Below are 23,672 nucleotides of genomic sequence, written 5' to 3' on the forward strand. Positions count from 1 at the left end.
ATGTAGGTATATTCATTTTTAATTCATTTGTTTTTAATGCGATGGACGTGCTTGTTTATTAGCATAAAGCTTATCAAACCTTCATTGAGGAGTTGAGGAGAGTGCTACTAGTGCACTACGTAGCTCTTTTTCTACTACTAAACGGGGTCGATATTTGGATTTAATGCAGAAAATCCCGTTTCCCATAAATATGATGTTACGAATGGCAGCAGTACTTGCATTGCTTTGCTTGACAAAGTATTATATTCTGCGCTGCGATTCAATCAAAATTGAACTAGAGTTTCACTCTGAAAGTATCGCATGATAATTCTATCAATGTTTCCTTTTCAATAGTAGTCGATCCCAATTCATCATCTTATTCATCGAAAAATGGATTCTGTAGTATGCCATTTCATGAACATGCACTTGCAAACTGCAAACCAGTGATTACATTTCTATTTCATTTTCGAGCCTGATTTTATTACACTTGTCCGCGCCTCCCACTTTGGAAATCGCTTAAGTAAATGTTAAGTAAGGCGTATAATAGCCAATATAAGTCTACCTAAACTTTGCACGTCGAATACAGTCGTGCCTGATCCTCTGGGTCAGGACTGAATAAAATCACTTCATTTCTTATTTTTTCACCCTGTCACACCCAACATTGGGGCATAGGGAAAGTACAAGATCGCGCCACTTCCCTCGATCCAACGCGAACTCTTGCGTATCCCGCCATTCCAGACATGCAGCACGTAGATCGCTTTTGTTGCACCGCTGCAGGCTGATGAAGGGCCTGCCACGACGACGGAACCCTTGAGCCTGTGCCACAAAGGTACGAAGTCTCGCACTCTTTGGCGGCATCCGGAACACATGCCCCAGCCACGTAAAACGTCTCTTTGTGATTCATTACCTTCAATCACCGAAGACGGCTGTGTCTGCTCACGAACTCAGGTGTTTGTAACGCGGTTGTACAAATGTACCCCTAAGATTCGGTGGAGACATCGATTCTCAAAGCTCAAAAGCCGAGACCTTTGAAGCTAGTAAGATGCCATGTCGCACAGTCATACAGGAGCACATGTAGCACGCACGCGTTGAATAAACGACATTTGGTCCTCACAGAATACAGCCTTGACCTCCATGCGACTCCAAATTGGCTGAATGCAGAACATGCCATACCCATGCGGATTCGAAGCTCACTAAAAATACCACATCATTTAGTGATTAATCGAATGGGAAAATAATGGCAAGTGGGTTGGTTGCCTTCTGGGCAGTGTTGCCAACCGTACTATAATTATAGTATTTGTACTATAATTTTGGTCCGCGTACTATGTACGATATAAAATACGTATAGTACGCCAAAAATACTATAATTTTGAATATCGTACTATAATTTAATATAAAAGGACTATAATTTCGCATTTGCCATTTCGCAATCGAGTCGTCTTCGAAAATTTGGAATTCTGCGGCCCGCGGCGAATTTTTTTTCTCTTAAAAAAACGAGCTGACCATGAAAAATCGGGAACCTGCGGCCCGCGGCGAAATATTCTTCCTAAAAAAAACGAGCCGACTATGAAAAATAGCGAACCTGCGGCCCGCCGTGAAATATTTACACATTCTACTAAATTCTCCGTTATTTTTTTTCTGAGAAACAAAAAACCCATACAGATGACAACGCGTACTATATTTTATCCCCAAATACTATAATTTTGGAGGCTATGTACTATAATTCCACTTTCAAAATATGGCAACACTGCCTGGGTGAGATTGTAAGATATTTTAAATCATTTCGCGTTCCGCCCAATACACAATTAACTTGCCACGTTTTGCTATCTTTTATTTGAGTATTTTCTACATCGATCATTCATGTTTATAATTATTGCATGTTAAAACGTCAAATCGTTGGTCACCTCACAAAACTAGATGCCTAATACGCCCAAAAGTAGCGGCGTTCAATTCGGATGTGCAGTCAACACACGTCCGCGTCCAAATGGGACCATTGATTCAATCGCCACACCCTCCATTGTAGTATTTTTTGAACATAAATTATATTGGGATTTCAATTAATGGCGCGTAACTATTATTCTCGGATCGGTAACCCGTATAACAAATGAGAGGTTCGCGGACCCATATAACTAATTTTGTAAGTACCCCCCACAATCCTTCGATATTATAGCCTCAATCTGAACAGGGTATGTTAACATTTAATAAGACTTCCAGACTATTTTATAAATAATTAATAGGTTATTTTTAGGTTAGCTGAATAAAAAGTTTTCTTTGCGAGATTTAAATCAATGGCATTCACTTTTTGTTTCAATAATCATCAGGGTCGATCCACTCCTGGATAAAAACGTCTTCTCGGTCCCTTGTTCTTCGCTGCCACGTACATCCATCGAACTTTATGAGTTAGTCGGTCCAGTGGGTTTTTGGGGTTTTGTCTGGTTGATTACGGTTACGGTAGAATGTTGGACAAGATTGCTTTACAAGACGTTGAGCCTGGCGATAAATACCTCGCCTCCATGTATAACTAAGGGTATTCAGTTCTAGTTATTGCGAGCTGTCGCTTCCACAAGTCGTTATCGAATGCGTGTGAGTTAACGGTCATAATTATTAGGATCGTTAGTGCATATTACGTCCATATTGTCATGTCTCATGTCTTTAAGGCTATACCTCAGCTGAGGCATGGTCTAAAAAGATCGTGACTAGGCGATGCGCGGATTGCGGGTCGCGGGTGCAAATGACGCAAGCCGAACGAAATATAATTTGTCATAAAAGTTCAACATGCGTCCTTTTTAATAGTATATTCATTGACATGTTTTCTTTTTTAAGTACATACGTAAAGTTTTTTAGTCATCTTTACACGATTTGAGAATATTTTCATCCGACGCCATGACAAAACGAATCAACGTGCAGACACTTCGACTATTGCTCTCCGAATGGCAACGCGGCCGTAATTTCGTTCCACATACAGTTGAAAATTATTTGCCGTTACACTTATGTACGCTCTTAAGACATGTCGCATCGTAATAGTAGAGCATATTTATTTATTTATTTAAGAAAACAAAACATTCTGGACATAACAAATCTCACAAGAGAGAAGAGAATATATAAAATAATAATAATAAAAAATTTAAATAAAAACATACTTAAGTACAATTTTATACAGACAAATAAAATTTCGAATACAAAATACATAGCACGTCACCGAAAATGTCTACGTCTTTGGGGAGTGCATTGACTGGTATTGCACCCCTCGCTAATGGTGCCTGATAGGCTTGACACGAGGAAACGGTTCGGATCCAGAATAAATCATGGCTTCGACCACGTAGATAATTGACAGGCGCATGTAAATTTAAATTCATTAGGACACCAGGATTGGAAACCATCCCTCGCGTTAACAGGCAAAAGTGTTTCAAGAGCCCAAAAGTGGCCCAGATTGTTGCACCAATTTATGAGTGTCACGGGTCTACCAGTGGCGACAGGCCTTCTCTGTGGATGTACGAGAGATTGTATGGTCCTCATCACCCACTTTTAAACCCAGCATCTCCCGCAAACATGATATGTTTACAAATCTCATGTTACTGTTGGCCCTGAGAGAAGCAGAGGACCAATGGGTTGAAAGTCTTCGTCACGCAGAAGATGATTGCATATTTTCAGTGTGGCGCCAAGATCGACTCAACCTTTTACCTCGCTATTTAAAGTTAACCCCCTAAGTATTTACTCGTATTTAATAATACAATCAATTATTTATGAGCTCTGTTTCAAAACGTCGTAATTGCATATACCGTATTATTTGTCTTCCCGCTCCCAGAGTAAGGAAGCACAAACGCATTAACGCTCATAACACGTATTTTGCCAATTTCCGTTTTCTAGTTTTGACACGCCGAGATGATTATGCCGCTTATGACGATAATATGCTTGGGTGGCATATATCGTCGAATTAATTTTGTAATTATCATACTCACACAGTGTTGCCATCAGTCAAAACAAATATAATGCAAGTGTGTCATCTTGTGGATGTAAGAAGGTACGATTTTCTAGTGTGTTGAATTATGGGATAAACTTAAATTATCAATATTGAAATTTGTCACCCAAACGAAACGCGCACTCAATATTGGGAATATTTGAAAACATTCAGGCGGCTTTGTATTTCTTGCGTTTAATGGCTTAGCCGTCATTAATTCATATCCCAAAACTTACTTCAAATAATGTCTATCACAACTGGCTTTCGCATTTATACCTTATTTATCTGTTTTGTGATCCGAACTGGTTGCCATAAAATTGCGACGTCATACTGCCAATGCGAAGGTCTCTCTAAGCATGGCGTTTATAGATAGTTTTATATAAGGCTGTGTTACTTATTATAATTTTGTGCCTCTACGTACTCCTCTCTCCCATTAGCACTCTTAACAAGTCATGTAAATTCAGTCGAAGCACACTTGAGTCCATGGCGACCTTTTTCTTGGGTAACTGCTCCTGAGACATTCATAGTTATAACAAAAATGATACTTCACATTCAAATGTAGGGTCCCTTGATGCTGATGTGAACGTGTGTGGTGGCAGACGGATGACCGAAGAATGTACATTCAGATCTTACGAATTATTTGTTAATTTAAAAAAAAAAATACTCCATCTTATTGTATTTTAACATCTCGGGATCTTATTTAATGTTCGTTCATGGAAATAACATAATTTGTATTCGAACTACGTCTGTATTCATTTAGCGCAGATGCTAGCGTAACCCAAGACCCACATAGGGTTGTAGCTCCTGGATGAAAGAGAAGACGGTGGTATCCAATAATAATAACTCTTGATTAAAGCACAACAATATTTTTTCGTGAAACGATATTAATAAGTAATGAATCCTGCCCACCACTGATATTATGATGCGTTGCAAATTATAGCCGGTGCCTATTTTTGACAAGGGGCAGTAAATCTCCCCTAATTAATTTGTCGGCGCTAAGACCCTCGAGTAGGGGATGCTCTTGTGCCTACTGCCGCAATCTCAATCTTGACCGGAAAAGGCACATATTCACTTATTTTCAGCTTCAACGAAATATGTAGGGATCATATTTTAATATTCGTATTATTAATTTCTTTCTTTCTGACAGAATGTGGTGCTCTTTCATGAAAATTTTCCCCACACTTTAATTATTCTCCAAAAGTATCTGAATAAAACATTTTTTATTTAGTCATGATTTCGTTTGCTAACAACATTAATCTATAATATTAATACTATCCTACTGAAGGTACCTAATTGGTGGAATTTGAATTTAATGGATTTAAGTTTTGTACTATTCCATTTGTGTAGTTTTTTGCGACCCGGGTTTCACCTTTTGGCATCTTCAGGCACTATGTACAGTCACCTAACGACAACGAATACAATTAACTATAACTTATATAATAAACCAATGCAATAAAGTAGGTAACAACTTTATCACCTACCTATTAAGTCAAGGATCACAATAAAAAAAAATATATAACAAACAAATTATGAATAGTTAAGTGTTTGTAAAAAGACCCTACATTAACAATAATAATAGACTCGATAAGCGTATATAAATTGTCAAAACCTAATAATAGATCATTAGTAATTATAAACAATACAAATAATACACTCAGGATGTGTAAAATCGTTCATTCTGGGAACAATGGTAACGTATTGGGAATTAATTGAGTTATCTAATGAGATATATATATATATATGATATCAGTATACATATATACATAAGTACATATAAATTTTGTATATCAATATTTTTATTTTGTTTATTTTATCAAAATTTGTAAGCATGAAAACTAATACTGGAATACCAGCATTGATAATGATAACAATACTAAAATTCCTGGTGGAGTTTCCATTGTTTATCTATGAACTTAAGTGATTATCGTTTTCTGGTACCTACCATATCCCTGGTCAATTAATAATAACGAGTAACTTAATGCTGCTGTTATCCGGTATCGAATTGTATGCAATTACGGATCCCGTAACGCGAAACCATCTCTATCCCACTCCTGGCTAACTAGGAATCATTATTTAGGTACTCATTATAATTTTCTTACGAATATAATGTGGTGAAATTATTAGGAAATATAAATATGTATAGTATATAAATGTTACCGGACTCGTCCGTTGAGAATCTTCTATTGAAACCAATGACATTATTAATGGACGACGCACTCAATACAGTAGCTAGCAAGTAAATTCGCATGTATAGGTAGACGTCACGCAATTTCCATTATGCGATATCACGCATCGGGAATTTATAGCAATATGACCTTTATTGTAATGGCGTTAGAGCAGTGTTTCTAATGTCAATGTTCATTTGAACGAACCCGTTCGAACCGAACCATTCGGCAGACCCAACAAAAAGCATCAGGAATTAATAGTAATATCACCTTTATTGTAATGGCGTTAGAACAGATTATGCCATTCGGCAGACCCGACAATAAAGTGAGTGTCATTTTCTTTTCCAGATGATTCGTCTATATTAATGTCATTGATTGAAACCGATGAAACCGGCCCATAAATTATTTGACATTGAGTTATTTTACATAGTAGATATTATATTGTTGTTTTTTTTTTAAATACATTTATTTAATAATTGGTGTACTGACGACCGAGTTGCTTCCATATCCCACGTATTCTGCACTCCTCATGTCACCTTACAATACCAGACTAGAGTCAAGCTCAACAGGGTCTTCTTTCCCCGCTGATTCTCCCAAGCCCGCTCCATTGGGAGTGGTTTCGCTAGATAGTGGATAGGGACAGTGGGAATCTCGTTAATCCAAGTAAATCAACTTCAAAATTTAATAAAACGCTATTTTAAATCTACGTTAAAATGTATACATTTACTTGAAGTGCACTTTACAAATTACAAATTCAAGACGTTCACAACAAGAAAAACAAAGAAATAGTATCTATTGAAACGGTAATAATAAAACAAATAAATAGTTGCAATATTAGTAAAAGAGTAAATTATTAACTATGTATATGGAAGTACGCTGATCAGCTAAGTAGACCCTATTTTAATACCACTCAAACTCCCCCTCACCTATCCCCGTAACCACGATTTGGCTGAAAACCGTTATTGCGAGCTCAATTGGCATTACTAATAGCAGGTTAGTTCCTTACTTTGAGTATTTTTCAACATTTTGTATATTATGATACTGCATTTTCAAGTGGCGATTTTTGTCGTTCAACATGTTAAATTTTGAACAAAAAATCGAATGGAATGTTCACAGGTATCGTTTTGAGATGAACTGATTAGCCGTTAACGAGATGGCAAGTTTGACGTGCCGATGCGAGTTTTTATCACCTTGGTTATTTAGGCAGCTTACTAGAAACCATTTGACTAGTATGATGATTATCTATTAAATCGACAAAAGTATAAAGCTTCTTAACCGTTCAATTCAACTTTCAAGTTAATCAATGTTGTTGAAGTATGGTTCCCACTTATCAATTGACTTTCAACCAATAGCGGCCTTAAGCCTGGCAACGGGGTAGGTCAATTTTGAATATATTATTTTAATTTGCCTTTTCGTTGTATACTTAAAAGACGTATTGCAAATTAGCTTTTTATACATTATAGAAGAAGTACTATAAATTTTTATATGTAGGTTACTTACCCTTAAAAAAATTCCATTTTTCACGTTGTCAACTCATCGTTAACCGAAATTGCACCCAACACGTTATAATTTTTTGTAAATTAGGTCAAAAAATAAACTTTGTGTGTCTATTTATACACCTAATAACTGTTGTACTTGATACTATTTAAGAACATAAGATTAAAACAATCAAACACATTTAATAAAAACTCCGTTATAATACCTAGTGTTATGGAATGGCGGGATCATTTATATATAAACACTTTTTAAATTTCCACTGATCTCATTAGAAGGTAACTTTATGATTATTATAGCAGATTACATTTTAATCGGTAACTTGTACACAATGGTTTAATACAGAAAATGCAGTCGATGGGTTTTACTCAAAGGTTGGATTTAAACTGAACTACAACTTAATAACATAATAATATGAAACTTTCAGAGAACAATGGTCAGTTTGAAATAATAAGCGACAACAAATAAGAATAAAAAGTTTTGCCGCACAAATGAGACCTTGAAACCACAGAACAAAACTCTTGAAACATTTAAGGAAAACTTTATATCATTCTGTTTCATTTTACATATTGAAAATAGTATAGCTGTCTCGTTTTCGGCAATGACCAAAATTTAGTGTATGCAAGCGATAAAACAATATGAAAAAAAGGCGTGTTTTGTGCTTTCTTTCCGTCTCGCATATGGGAAATGAGAGAGAAAGAAATATTATTAAGAAATATGAATCTTGGCGTTCATGAAATTGACCGAGAAACGCTTGTGAGAGTTGAGATACGTGTGTGTGTATGGTGGTTAGATACACGTACATACAAATTAGCGTGCGTCACGTTACGATCGCTCGCCAAAACGGAAAAAGGCGTAGGATAATAATATATAGGAGATAATTGACATTGTATAATGTATATAGATTGTAAGATATTTATTTTTGGGAGGTCATTGACTATTTGACCCTAGGAGCCAGCCGCCCATGCTTTCAACTATCATTCACCATACAGTTGAACGACTGGGTTTTGTTCTCAAATCCAATTCACTTGTAGAGCGGCAGGGTGTCGGTGACAGCATCGATATATTCAAACAAAAGCACAGTTACGGTCGTGTCCGGAGACTTGTACGTATGCAGTTCGCCGTATCACACTTCACCGTGAAATGTTGTATCGGAAATATATGGCCGTATAGACCATCCAACCTCTTTGCGTCGTATAGTACTGACATAAAATCCATATTATCTAAATAAAACACGGTTCTTGTCGGTTTACTCTTTACAAGAAACCAGCAGTAAACAAATTTTGAAAATAGCCGATACACTGGATTATTTTTTAGGTTAGGTTTTTATTCTTGAATTCATAAATTTTTCCAAAATCAGCTATGAAAATTGAATTAGGTAATGTTCATGTTGAATGTTATAATATTGAAGACTGTACATATAGTATACGGTCATCTCTTTCCTATAAGAAAGTTCACGGCGAACTGTGCCACGGTGAAATTTTTTACGTACAATTTACATGTAATCCAATAACGGTAACACAAAATTTCATTGTCAAGATAAAAGCACTTGTAAAACGTCAATCCATTCTTAAATTATCCATTTATTTATGTTTATTAATGTTAAATGCATTGAATGCATACTTAATAAAAAAATGACTGAACGTTATGTGATAACTATACGAAAATTCGTAAAAATATATGATTTCTATGCATGCAATATATATTCTCAATAGTTATATTTATTTAGTGACATACTTTAAAACTAACTAATTTAAATCTCGCATTTGCAATAATAATACATTTGCACTCATTGTTTTCGAAAAAAATCGCGACATGAATAGTAAAAAATACTTGATTAGACATTTGCTTTGCGAAAAGGTTTGTTGAAAATCTGCTTTTCAGTGATACTTCTTCTTAAATAAAGTTAAAATGAAGAATCACTGCGTCGGTTAGGTTAGATTAGGCTATATTTCTTTACAAATTTTATCTGAATTTCGAGAAAAAAAGAAACCGCGCTAATTTTCATTGCCGATTTTTGCAAAATTCGTGAATTTAAGAATGAAAACCTAACCAAACCTAACAAATAATCCAGTATATTGGCTATTTTCAAAATTTGTTTGCCGCTGGCTTACTGTAAACCGACAAGAACCATTTGAATTTATATTTTTAATGCAGAATGCAGTCAACATAAAGTTTTTATACTTACCGATTTCGTGGAATATTTCTCGATGTAAACTTAGTGTACGTACAGATTATTAGCATATATATTTACATCCCGCTATTGTAACAATTTAATTCCGACTACGTGTTTTCGGAGTGAATCAATAATGCATCATCAATTATCTTATTAATCCTAACCGGAATTACCGCCAAAATACTTTCAAATAAAGACATCATATCTATTATAAAGTAAAATTTCCTTAGACGGGGCCTCACATTATACAAAAATATATTAATGTATTTTTCATTCCATTCGATAAATTTTAGATGCATCTCAGCGACGGACTTACCCGGCAGCGTGTTGCCATACCCTATTTAACAGAATGCGAGGCAGTTTTCGCGTCTACTTCGATGTAGATTTTGGCAACCGATTCGCCCATAGAGACTACACTCTACAGCGACAAAATCCTACTTATAAATATGCAGCGTCGTATTAGAGCGGGATAGTCCCAACTCTTCTGTAGACTCATCCATTTCAATTCGTGACACTCAGTATGCGGGTACACAAAGCGCTTAAGGTGATTCATCAGTGAAACGGCAAATAATTTTCAACCATAGGCGCGACGAATTTTTGCACTCGCTCCCATTCGGAGAGAGAATGTAGAGCTGGAAACACGTCATTTTGCTTCGTGATGGCGACGGCCTTAATAATTCTTAAATCGTGTAAAGATGACTTAAAACGTTACCCATTTACTTAAAAAGAAAACATGTCAATGGATATATTATTATTGTTACTGATAAAACAATAAACAGAACATTAAATGGACACATGTTGGATTTATAAGACAAATTATATTTGGTTTGACATGCCTCATTTGCACCCGCGACCCGCAATCCGCGCATCGCCTAGCGACGATCTTTTTAGACCGTGTCTCAACTGAGGTATGGCCTCAATGTCAGCGGACAGCAAAGCCAGTCCAAAAAAAAAATCTTTCTTAACATTATTCTTTAAACATTACGGTGCATGGTTGCAGCATCAGTCCCGTGCGGCTCCGTCTCGGGACGAAATGAGCACTTAAGATCACTTCTTTCAGACACGTTTAAAGCGTCATAGAAAGCGGCCGTGCATATCCACGGCTCTGCATATATGACGGGTGGTGGTAAGAACTTTATCGGACATCAGTACATATATCGCAGTAGCGTTTCTTCGTGTAACCACGCGCTCATGCTGCTTCTATAGAACTTATTTCCAAATTCTATTCACGCAGAACGGAGCAAAATAAAATAATTTTTCTGCGACACTTTTTTGACATTTATAGAATCAATAGAGAGTGGTATTTATTTTCATTTTAACATATTTTTTGACCATGTCCGATCCTAAGATGATAAAATGGGCGTCCACAGTGTGGATGTTTGTATTAACATATTTACAAGAAACCTTTTTACCACTTCCTTAACCTATTAGGTCCATACTCTCACTCCAAAAACACATTGAAAACCTATGTGTATTTGCCAGACCCAGGACCTAAACTGACACCCACGACATTATTAAACGACGCGTTAGCCACTCGGCCATCGTACCCAGTGGGTAGAGCATGATGCTAATGTAATTTTGTATATGTATAAGTATATTATAAATACATTATTAGGATAATCATTAGATTAGACGTGTTTAAAAATATACAAATACGACCCAAACATTGGCATATTATTTACATTGTAAGATAATATACGTATTGATTATAATTCTGTTTTTTCTTTCACGTTATTGAGGTCGTACGACTTATCATACAAAATAAATAAAAAAATAGTTAATGTTGGGTTTGGTCTCTATTTAGTCATATACTTTGTCATTTTCTTCACTTCACAATTTATCAATAAAACTATAAAAATACGCTACGTGTAGATCTCTTTAGGGGTAAATTGCTATCACAGATAATTAGGAATCCATCTCGCTGTAAGTAGTTTTGGCAGAGCAGCATTGACATTTTATTTCCCGACAATCCATACAGCGCAGGTGCGCCAAATGCTACTGAGTAAGTACTAGTATCGGATACGTAGAGTTTGAAACTAAAGTAAGTATGTGCGACGTTCAACTGTGGTTGCCAAAAGCTGCATCGATGTAGACGCAAAAACTGCTTCCCGCTTGTCTTTTTGATAAGTAAGGTTTGGCAATACGCTACCCGTCAGACTTACCTGCCAGACTTGCCGCCTGCATCCGGCCCAAGAACAATGCACGAATCTCTCCACTACAAGTTAGTTCCACAATGCTTCCTGAAGAACAATAGGTATGTACGTCGTATGTGTAAGAGTGATGCTTGTAGAAACTATTATTTTGTCGTAGTTTCCTTTTACTCGAAGCGTTTATCTGAAGGATGCCTACATTCTGACGGAAGCCGTAGTACATATAGTGGAATTTATTATGACTGTACTGTACACAAGTCGTGGTCATAAATACGCACTCGAGAACTATGTAACACAAATATTATATTTGCATTTCTATACGGGAAATTCCCAACGAGAGAGTCACCCCGACAAGCAAAACAATTCACGTTATATTTGACGGTGCAAGCAACGTCTTTAGTGGGGAACCATATTTGACATATAATATATCCACGCCCGTTGAAAAGGCATATAAAGAAGAGCCACCAATATATATCTCCAAAAAAAATTGATATAACGTTTATTTTTTAGGGATGTTGTATTAAAAAAAATGTATTAAACAAAATAGTTGTTGAAAGTCCATAGAACTAGATATCAATAAAAATGTTTCACTTTTGTCGTGGGTTCATTCACGCATTTTTCTTGTTTTGTTCAGTAGGTACCTATCCAATAAGTAACAGGCATATTTTATGGACCAGAATAATAATTAGGTACTAATTTTTAATAACTTAGTCCCCTTGGAACAGAACAAGCCTAACTGTTTTTTTCTGAAAATATTTTGTTATTGTATTTAAAAAAATCCTTTTTTGAATTTCTATAATATAGTCCATATGGAGTCGGAACAAGCGTGTCTGAATTATGAACATAAAAAAGGTTATTAGCTTAGTTCAGGAGTCGTCAAACTCTTAGACCAAAGGAGCCAAATATGAGTGGCACAACGGTTAAAAAAAATCGAGAGCCATACGTATATTTTTATAAATATGATTTATTTAAATGAATTAATTACATTTTATAATTGTTCATTTATTAAGTGAAGAAGATTTCCCGAATAAAACTATCGTAAATATATATGCTTTTATTGTTGAAATTATAAATATAATTTTTACAGAATATGAATTACATACAATTTTCACGCATTCCTTAAAACTTATGTGAACAATAAACTTCCTTGCATTTATTTGGAGAGTTTCTGTATGTTGGTTTGGTATATATGTAACTTACAGTTTTTAATTTCAGTCGCGACTCCAAATTCTCATTGGTTATTTGGCTTCTCTAAATGCTATTTATATTGTTCATGTTTGAAAATGATTGTTCACATACATATTATGTAGACTCGAATATGAGTTCGGAAAGCTATTCCATGTATTAAAAATTGTAGTAGGTATATCTATCTTATGTACTAGATCTTTTAGAGCGCTCCACTTGTGTTGTGAAATTAAATTGCATTTTTCTCTCTCTAAATCCTCAGTTTTGGTGACAAGACCTACAAATTTGGAGCTCCATAACTCTTTGCTTGTTAAATCCACCACTAAAATTGTCTTTCAAAAGTGTTCGTGTCGATATCAAATGGAGAAAAAATTACTCATTTTTAAATTACTTTTTTACTTTTGCAATGGGCGGATTTAAAACATGAAAAATCATACTTTTTTGCATCAACCATCACGGAAGAAAAATTAGGCTCGCGATAACGTCATTATAATATAATAATACAACAAGTGTACAAATCAATGACAAAAAAAATGTGAATTTTGCAAAAGTTATTGTAAAAATTGTGAATTGGAATTTTGGCAAAGAGCCGCACTCCAATACCCAGAGAGCCGCAGTTTGCTGACCTCTGGCTTAGGTCATCCCAAGCTTAACTTCAATCTTAAAAACACTTTGGAACAAAATTAACCTATCTGGCGAAATATGTAACAGAATATTCTTTTTAATGTTTTTTTTCACATGCACATTACAATGCTTTTACTGCATTATCGTATATTTTAATCAATATTCTTATATTTACAGTTTTCAAATTAATGACAAAAGAGTTTATAATTGGACGACTTATACTCTACTATATTTAATTAAAACCATTTTACTACGCATTATTTGGTGTCTAGGATTTGAACGGATATTTCAACCACTCTTGGTTTATCAAGAGACAAGACAATGCATTGATTAATATTGGCCAACCACTGGTTGTTATGCTCACCCACCGGCGGCTGTGAGATGTCGCATCCACAAGTGGTTACGTATTTGGCAGCTCTGAAGAAAGGTTTAAATTCAGTTCTTTTCAATTGGTTGTATTTGGTTGTGTTTCTTCTGTATCCAAGTACTGAAATTCTATCAAGAGCGATATATAGTTCCCAACTGACTTAGCTTAATATTGACGTTGATTTATATCAGGGTAGCATGGTCGATTTAGCCCTGTGTGAGTACACACAGGGTACGAAGTGTCGGACTCTCTGGCGGCATCCGGGACATATGTCCCAGCCGTGTAAAGCGTCTCTTCGTGATTACCTCAATTACCGAGGGCTGCTGTGTCCGCTCACGAAGTCGAGTGTTTGTAACGCGGTCATACCAATGTACCTCTAAGATTCGGCGAAAACGTCAATTCTCAAAGCTCAAAAGCCGAGACCTTTGAAGCTTAGTAAGATGCCATGTCTCACAGCCATACAGGAGCACATATAGCACGCACAAACTATAATTAAACAAACAACCCTATTTTTAATAGTTACGTTTATATCCATATTATAGCATCCAATATTGGTAGTAATATTTGAGGATATTCAGGGAGCTTTATATTCCTTGCGTTTATTCCTACCGTCATTAAGTATGAAGTCATAAACCACAACTGCCTTCAATGTATTCGTCTATGACGACTGGCTTTCACATTTCTATCGTATCTGTTCTGTTATATTAACTGAACATACATTACAATATCCACGTTAACTCAATTAATTAAATTAGGTAGGTACCTACTTTTAAAAAAATTAGCTGCTTCGTTGAATTCCATTTTTAGTGTTATTTCATTAAAAATAATATTAAATTCCGTCAATTATAATTTATTCCACAGTAATATCCACAATTAAATTCCAAAACATTTTGCGGAATTAATAATATTAATATTATGCCGTTGTTAAAAATTAAAACAACGGGAGGAAACATTTTGTGATCTACCCAATGACAACATTCACGAAAATTATCCTCTTTCCATTTTTCTTGTTTGAACATTCCGGCGAAAGAAAAATACAAGAAAATCCCGCGCTGTCGTTTTGAAAAGGAAAACTTTTATGATGTTTTCAGCACTCGCTAAATAATACCTTCCTGTTCTTTTGTGTCCGCGTACATTCCTAATTTCCCCACACCGCTTTTAGATACATAAATCATAAATAAGTAAGTACTCGCATATTTAACATTTACCCGTCGTTTTTAGAACATTCCAAAATGGCAATAGACATGTTTCCAAATTCAAATTAAAATTATATCCGGAATGTGGTTAATATGATAATCGTGAGATCTTTTGGAACGTACGATACGCGGGAAAACACGTGTCGTGCAATGAATATATTTAAATTAGATCAGAAAGCGCGGTGTTCGAATAGAATACTGTCATAATAAACACCTACGAATTACCTTACCTATCCACGTGTTTTTTTTTTGTTTGCTTCTTCTTATTGTGCCACCCCCTAGCGGAGGTCGGCCACCATCAAGGCGATCTTATCTTTGACGTCCGCTACCCGGAACAGTTCGGTGGAGCTGCACTCGTACCAATCACGGAGGTTCTTAAGCCACGAAATGCGGCGCCGTCCTCTGCTACGCTTCCCATTGATCTTTCCTTGAATGACAAGTTGGGGAATGCTGTATTTTTGTCCTCTCATAATGTGGCCGAGGTATTGTAGTTTCCTGATTTTGATACTACGTAGAACTTCTCGGTCCTTCCCCATTCGATTGAGAACTTCAACATTTGTCACCCGGTCAGTCCAAGGAATTTTGAGGATGCGTCTATACAGCCACATCTCGAAAGCTTCAGGTCTCCGTGACATCTCTTGGTTTAGCGTCCATACTTCCATACCATAGAAATTGAGAACATATAACAACGTACCATACGCAGTCTCAGACCTAGGTTAAGATCTCGATTGCTAAGGAGGCGTCTCATTTTGAGAAAGGCGCTCCTTGCGATCTCAATTCTAGTTTTTATTTCCTGAGACTGGTCCCATTTCTCATTGACCCATGTACCTAAATATTTATATTGTGATCAAACCATTGCTATGACATCACAGTGATTGGTCAATAAAATGCATAGTAAAATAATGCAATATTGTATTAATTGAGCCAGCATTATTTACTCGGTAGAATTTCATTATACAAAATGATTGTATAAATTATACTACATTACAATCTACAGTGTAGTTTTATTCAAAATTATTTATTTTGCATATTATAATGAACATGACGATAATTAAAATAAGTGTTAACAATATTGAAATTAAAATACAGGGTAATTAATACCCATGAGTAAAATATGAAATGATAAAAATAAAAGTACATGGAATCACACGGAGTGATATAGACTGATAGACCCTATCTTAAAAACTTATAGAACAACGTCCACCTAAACAACCTCACCCTTAAGTTTGTGGAATATATCAATATCTGAAGCGATTTCATCGAACATATTTATTGCCCTCCCAATTGGCATTACTAATAGCAGGTTAGTTCTGCACCTTGGGAGAACAAACAACGGATGCCCCCGATTTTTAAGATAATTATCAGACAAGTCTCTAGTCGATAGCTATCCAGTATCCGGTGTCACCATTATCAAGACTATTCAACACTTGATAAATTATGAATAAAAAGACAGATGTGATGCAATAATCAATAAATAAATATGATTGCTTTTTAAGAAAATTATATATATTTTGCGTTGTTTATGTTTTTTATATACCAGACATGTCCAACGCGTCGATCGCACCATAGGTAGAGAATGAAATGAAAAGAGAAAATGAAAAAAGCGTGTACTTATATTCAGTTGTACCTAATATAATATGATTTCATTAGAATTTTGAAAGGAAAGCATTAACCATTCATATATATATTAATTTCCTTGACCATCTTACGTGGCACCCATTAAAAAAACACGGAAAGCCGCGTAACATCATTGTGTATCAATGAATTCGTATTGCATCACTCACGGACTGCCGCAAAACTGAGAGAAAGAGAAGATTTCAATCCCCGTTCTTTAAACTAAAGCATAGTTTCCTCTTACCATCACGCAATATGCCCTTGGCACAGTAGAATAATAGTTGAATGGTGAATGCACTGTGAGCCCAAAATAAGCCCAAAACTTATTGCAATGAGGAATGAGAAATTGAGTATTTTCTTGTAATTCTGAAAGAATGTTCTTTTATGTATCAATGTCCTCGGCCAAATATAATACGTTTGTTTAAGTTGAAGAATGAAACTGGGGGGAGAGCGTCGTAGATCACTGTCAGTTTTGATACTGGATACAGCCTACTTAAACGACCATTTCCTGTTCCTATTTTGTGAATAAATTCTTCAATTGTACAGCGCTTTTCAATCTATGAAGTGATCAAAGAGGCGCTGACGACCCGTTTTCCAGAACAACAGAAAGTTTAAATTTAACATTTACTGAGGAAATGATGACTATATTTATAAAACAATAGTTCTGATCTGTCGTCGTTTTCTTTCAGATGTAGGTAGATAAATTAATGAACACTCCTCGTACTACGAAACAGAATCAAATATTTCCATTAATTACGAATTGGAACACCTCGTGTTCGAATTTAATTTCCCCTACCTATATGCACGCAACATTTCACGTGTTGAATTTCCGACGCATTATTTTTTAATGTTCGTTCTATATTCAAAACTATGTATTTACAACCGCGTATTACACGTTCTAGTTCCGCGCTATGAAAAACTCCATACACGCTAGAAACAATTTTCACACTTAGGTCGATTTGCATGCCACACAAAAACGACAATAAATTCAAAGAGAGCTTTCAGTTCAAAAGCTTCCTGCGATCGTTATTTTGGTTTAGCTTTCCCTTCACAAAACTCTCACGTACATTTATATACAATAGCTTTCTAGATAGCTGTGTACAAATAAACTGTAAAATAATGACAGTAGTCTATATGTAGAGAAGATATATATATATATATATATTATGTAGCTCGTCGCTAGCATCGCTATGAGTTTGCGCACTCGATTCATGTCACGAGTTCGAATCTCGCTAACTGAATAAAATTCACTTTTTGCTGTTTGAATCAATAATCGACTACAATATACATAATTCGAAAACATCTCATGCATATAGGCACACACTAGAATAAAATCCAGTTTAGAAAAAAAATACGACACTTGACGGGACTTAAACCTGTAACTATTACTGCTGGATTCGCGCTAGTGTCAATTAAGCTACGGGTACCCTTCTTAATTAAGACGATTTTAACTAGTAGTTTTACATGAAATACTTATCAAATTGTGTTAATAATGTTGGCTATCGGTTTTTGTATATTAAATCAAGTATCAATTAAATGCATCAATTACTAACCGGCGTCACGGATCACTAAAAGTAGTAAAAAGTAAAAAAGTAGATCACTTGCTCATAATTTATTAAATTATCTTTATATAAATGCTATAATTACACCGTATCAGTGACTAACAGAGTTATCGATACGTTATATAATAACATAATAGTTGTCGCTATATATCTTCCTACAGTTGCGTTTATTCGTTTATTTCGCTCGTAACAGGCGTTCAAAGGCTGTAATAATCCGTACGTAAATGTATCATGCTCTCTATAAAATTTCGTAACATCTACCGGGAAATTATTTTTAAAACTAAATGCTAAGTAAACAACAAAATGATATTTTTAAGAGTACCTAGTCGTTGTCCACCGTCAGGTAACGAGATTCGACTTTTCATAGTAACGAGATTCGACTTTTCATAGTAACGAGATTCGACTTTTCATAGTAACGAGATTCGACTTTTCATAGTAACGAGATTCGACTTTTCATAGTAATCGCTTCACGGAATACGTGTATTCATATTATATTTCCAATTATTACACAAGCTGGTTTGACCCTTATCTAGTACAAAGAAATGAATGTTAATACCAAATTTTGGATCGTCGCAAATCCTTCATCGTAATACTGCTAGACGACTGATGTAGGTATATTTCAACGTAATTTATATATGTTACACCGAATGTGCGAAATTGACTATTACATGAAATGGGCAAAATCTTGGCTAATTCATGAAATAGTCAAGCCTGTTGCCTTATTCATGAATTAGGTAAATTTTCTGCTGAGTACATGAATTCGCCAGGGTATGGAATTCTTGAACTGTCAACATGACAGAAGAAAAAGTAAATTTAATACGGATGGTTTTATTCGTTATAATTGGACATAATATAATATTATTATTAGGTTAGGTTTTGTAATTATAAATTAAAAATTAAATTATTCAACTGAATGTCCATTTTGAGGTTAGCTACGAGTATCAAGTGTCAACAAACTAGCACAAGCATTCAATCGACCATTGCACGATTGATACCCAAGCACGAATCAAATCGCGAAAATACTTTTCAATAAAATTCTTCCGTTATCATATTATAGTTCTAGATTTTTTTTGCGCACTGTTAATGGATATGAACGTCATTGTAGTTATTGATTGGTATATTTTTATATTATAATCAATGACATTTGACACATTTGTCTAGTTTGATTAGTTGCAAAAAACACCACCGGAGCGCGATCATCTATTTTGACCATAGATAATATAATATGTACATTTTGACCAATGCATGAGCATTTGATACATTTAGTTTAGTTCCAAAAAATACCACCGTAGCGCTACTATCTAATTTGTCCAATATATGAACTAGGCAGAAAAATTACTGCCGAATTCACGCACTCTCCACATATTTTGTCTAATTCATGAATAAGGCAACGGGCTTGCATTTTTCATGATTTAGGCAAAATTTTGCCCATTTCATGTAATATTCAATTTCGCTCATTCGGCGTAACATATACTTATATAAAATTTAACATGCTTCGATTATTGAATGTCTGCTCCTAAAGCAAATTCAGGTGTTTGTTGACTTTTTCAATACGTGTTTGGATTCCAATAGATTGGTCGAATGATCAAGGACCATTTCTCTTTAAAAACTATATTATGAGACCTCTTCGGGAATAGGCCAAGATCCACATGGAAATGTAAAGCCAGTGACTATTATAGTGTATTTTATTCTTCTTTTCTTTCGACCATGTCCGCTCCTAATAGGATCATATGGGCCTCCACAGAGTGGAGGTTTGTATTGATAGATTTTGTTTTTACTAGAAATGTATGTCAGCCACTTGCTCAACCTATTAGGTCCATACTCTGACGCATACACAAATTGAAAAACAATATGTGTAGATAGGTACTTGTCAGACCGAGGATTCGAACCTGAGACCCACGACGGGCCGCGCGGCCATCGTGGGTGTATTTTATAGGCCCGTAAATTTTCCACTTTTTTATTTCTGACCGTCTATAATTTTTTTCGAAAAAAAAAACACATTATTTTTATGTTAATTCAACGTATATTTTCCGATTGAGTGACCAGTTTTTCGCGCCAAAAAAGCTTTTCTGTGACGAGGCCTTATAAATTGTGTTATACGTAATCAAGCCAAACGAAATTATGTATTCGTCTTAATGCTTAGGTACACCCCGTATCGCGAAAACATCACGTCATACTTATTATAGGCTCGTGTTAACGAAAATTAGGTAACTCGACAAGAAAAACATAAGAAACCATGTTTTCTTCACAACTAAGCCGCCTACACAACACCTGTAATCAAAATGGTGCTTTTTATAATATTTAATATATCAAATTAATGATTTTCATTCACCTGTAAAAAGTATTTTTTTATGTTTAGAATTCCACCGGGTAAACTAAGAGAGCTACAAATATCATCGCATTATTAATATAGCAATAAGACGGATGTTAATGATTTATGATTTAGGACCGGTAGATGAGTTTGTATACATGGGATCCATCATTAGGGGAAAAACGGATGTGAACCAATAAAAAAGTTTTAAAAAAAATTCAATGACACGTTTCCAAAACGATCGACTAACCCGTATTACCACAAAAATTATGCTTGTCAAAATAGTATATTTTCCGTACGCCAGAGAATACAAAACAATAATTGAACGTAGTTATGCAGAATGTAGCCAGTCCACAATAATGTCGAGCTGAGATAATGGCACTTTAGTAACAACATGATATTAAAAATGTATGTAAAATGTAAAATTTTAAATAAGATTTTATTTCAAGAATAATTTGTTTGCGGCATGGCTATTTTCAGCAGAACGTAGAGAAAACCTTCTCGCATCTGATCTATATCATATCTCATTTTTTTTATTTTTTGTGGACTGGCTTCTTTCTGCATAACTATGTCTAATTATTGTTGTATTTAATACGTGGCAATACCGCCAAATGCATCGAATTTATTATTTTAGTTTTGGAATATGAAGATAGAATTTATTTGAACATACAAAAATTGTAAGGTTATTTAACATACATACACTTCTGAGAAAATATATTAAAACCAATAGAAAAAATCTTTTTTTTTTTAAAGTAAGACACCTCGTAGGAATCGAACCTGCATCTCTCGGGTTTCGTGCCCACGCACATATACCACTGCGCTAAAGGTACCATACTTAATTACGACAAAATTCAACTAATGTTTCTTATAGTAGTTACTCTCTGAAGCGTTTTACAAATTGAGCTACTATTAGCTGTCGGTTTTTTTGTATTTTAAATCAAAGTAGGTATTACTTTAATTACTAACTGACGCCACGGATCACTCCAAGATATTTTAGTGTTGTAGCTTCCTTGAACTTGCTAATGATTTTTAATTAACTACTACTGTTTAAATAATAAATAAATAATTGTATTTATCGTCATAAATATCAGATTATTTTAAAATACAAGCAGTTGATACGCGGCTTGATTAGCAAGAATGATTAGGGATCGTGTCTATGAAAAACTCACTTCGCGCAATTATGCTAATAATGAATCAATAATTGCGTTAGGTACCATTTGCAATTTACATGATAAAATTCCGTTTTTTTTAAATCATAATAATATAGATTATTTTACATGTTGGCTTATTAGCCACTATTTGATATACGTGTCGCAATTGAAATAGCTATCGAGGAATAAACTAACCTTTAGAATGCAATATAGGTAATTAATATTATCGTTTTGTACGTACTCGTCGAACAACGCGTTATGGTATATTATATTATGAATGTAAAAGTGTAACAACCAACTTACAAATTACCTACATGATTTTTTGGATTTTTTTAGTTTAGAATCTATCTAATAATACTTTTTAAATTATTCGATAACACTGACGGAAGTCTTGATTTTAATGTCTATAATTGTAAAGTAGTAGAGTGCGAAAATTATAAGTTGAAGTGTCATGGCCGCCGTCGTGGCGCTGCGATATATTATGAAAGGCAGGGAACTCAATGAAAGGAGTGTCAGTATTGTAGTTCTCGAAACGGCCACGTTTCACGTTAAACTTGCCGCAGTCTAGTTAAGTATTTTAAAAAAATGTTATGTACCTATTTCTTTTTTATTTAATAATTTTATTTCTTTTTTTTATTGCAGCTCCTGATTGTACCCGCAACACTCCCTTCACCGTAGCAGCTAAATAATTATTTTATACGTAAGTTTTGATATTTCAATACTACACCACCGCATATATTCTATACACAAGACTGCTACCGGCAGCTATCGAGGGTACCTACTTAGTTTTTCATTTTTTGTATCGAAGTATTAGCACAAAATTACAATAAGTTAGCCGTCTAAACAGTCAAAACTGTCTATCTCGCTCTAAAATTTACCACGGCCAAGAGAGATGCTGTTAAAACATAGCACTTATTGTAACAATTTCAACTAACTTTTTGTAATTGTTATAATAAGTGGTAATACTTCGATTCAAAAAATGATAAACAATATAACTATGCAGTCTTATTTATAGAATAGATGCGCAGAGACAGCAAAAACAACTCTCATTTAAAATCATACGCAATGATTTTAAAGACATACCTTATTATATTGATGTTATACCGTTATAATATGGCAAACGAAAAGAATCTGACTTCAGAATTGTATTACGGGTGTGTGAAGTTACTTCAATTAACATCATACATTTTAGTTTATCGTTAGAGCTTTTTTCATAATAATATTAACATATCAATTTAATATCTATTCAAGGACATGCCATAGCAATTATTGAATTTTATATTAGAAATGGTATCGCTAAACATACCCACTACAATCTACGTATTGATCTATGAATTTTATCTATACCAATATATTATATTAATACACGTGGCATTTTCGTAATAGCAACAATTGTATTTGCCTCGCTTAAAAATTAATAGACAATTATTATTATTTAATTTGAATATGGAACATCAGTCGAATTAAACTTTCACATATTATTTTAATAGGTAGCCACATTCTTTTATTATCTTTGAAAAGCTCCTGGCGCATATTGATCTATGAATTTTATCTATACCAATATATAACACATGTGGCATTTTCGTAATATCAGCAAATGTATTTGCATCGTTCAAAAATGAATAGACAATAAATATTATTTAATTTAAATATGGAACATCTGTCGATTTATACTTTCACATGTTATTTTAATAGGTAGCCACATTCTTTTATTGTCTTTAAAAAGCTCCTGGCGCATTT

At 34.7% G+C, this 23,672-nt stretch overlaps 1 protein-coding gene across 4 annotated transcripts in view; it reads left to right on the forward strand.

Annotated features, from left to right (window-relative positions):
* The window catches only part of Dg (Dystroglycan), a 428,114-nt gene that overhangs the window by 291,209 nt on the left and 113,233 nt on the right, over positions 1 to 23,672 (forward strand). For all 4 annotated transcript variants that reach the window (XM_085943732.1, XM_085943731.1, XM_085943736.1 and 1 more), the window contains one exon: positions 22,575 to 22,632. The gene's annotated coding sequence lies outside the window, so the exon portion shown is untranslated. The remainder of the gene's footprint in view (positions 1 to 22,574; positions 22,633 to 23,672) is intronic.

The sequence above is a fragment of the Rhyacophila brunnea genome, unplaced genomic scaffold, assembly GCF_057557595.1.
Source record: "Rhyacophila brunnea isolate RB1 unplaced genomic scaffold, BYU_Rbru_1.0 scaffold_16, whole genome shotgun sequence".
NCBI classification, from domain to species: Eukaryota; Metazoa; Arthropoda; class Insecta; order Trichoptera; family Rhyacophilidae; genus Rhyacophila; species Rhyacophila brunnea.